Raw genomic sequence first — 818 nt, 5'->3', positions numbered from 1 at the left:
GTGAGAATCAGCTGTGTCTGCAGTGGGAGAACTTCTGTGCTGGAGACACCCTTCTGGGGCAAGACTTGCTTCAGTGGGGCTTTGGTGCTCACTGAGTCTGCCCCCTGAGTGTGTCCCTTATGGATCTGAGGAGTTGTAATCTGGATGGTCCCACTCTGACCACTGGGTACACTGGCTCTTGGATCTCTAAGGAGGTGCTAATTTAGCCTCTGCCTGAGGCTACCCAGCAGGAGCTATGGAGAGATCTGCAGATTCCTCTTCTTTGTTTGGGGTTTGGAGGTGCCTAGATGAGGCCCAGATGTGAAGCAATGCAAGCTGCTGTGGGGCCTTGGGCCTTCTCTTGGAAGTTCTGGGTCTCTCTGACCCAGCTGCAGTTTGTTAGGTAATTTTAGATTGCAAAGGGCCAGGCCATTCATATGCAAAAGCCTCTGCGCACAGCTTCGGTGGGGCGGGGTCTCAGGGCATCAACAGGGCGGAGCAAACAGCTATGGCTGATCCTCAGCCCAGCCCTAAGAGGCCCTGGGTCTCAGTGTCCCTCGGTAATTGCTGCAAGCACCTCCGAGAGAAAGCCACCCTTGAGTTCCGACCAATGCCAGATAGTCCAGTTTCTCCCCGTATGAGTCTGGGTCCCCAGAGACTTGCCAGGAACTGGAGTTCAGAGTGGGAGCCTGTGTCTCCCTCCAGATTGAAAAAGACAACCGCGTCCTCAGTTGCCAGCCCTTTCCGCATGCGCCTCTGTACCTCTGCACTTTACTTCCGCACCTCCTCTGAGTCTCATTGTGCTTTTCTCTTTTGTTCTAGTTGTAGAATTTCCACTC

General features: G+C 53.9%; 1 protein-coding gene across 1 annotated transcript in view; it reads right to left on the bottom strand.

Annotated features, from left to right (window-relative positions):
* ADGRL3 (adhesion G protein-coupled receptor L3) overlaps positions 1-818 on the bottom strand; it is a 765791-nt gene that overhangs the window by 217741 nt on the left and 547232 nt on the right. The gene's annotated exons all lie outside the window — the stretch shown is intronic.

Source organism: Myotis brandtii, unplaced genomic scaffold (genome assembly GCF_000412655.1).
Source record: "Myotis brandtii unplaced genomic scaffold, ASM41265v1 scaffold28, whole genome shotgun sequence".
NCBI lineage: Eukaryota > Metazoa > Chordata > Mammalia > Chiroptera > Vespertilionidae > Myotis > Myotis brandtii.
This window is presented reverse-complemented; position numbering and strand designations above follow the sequence as displayed.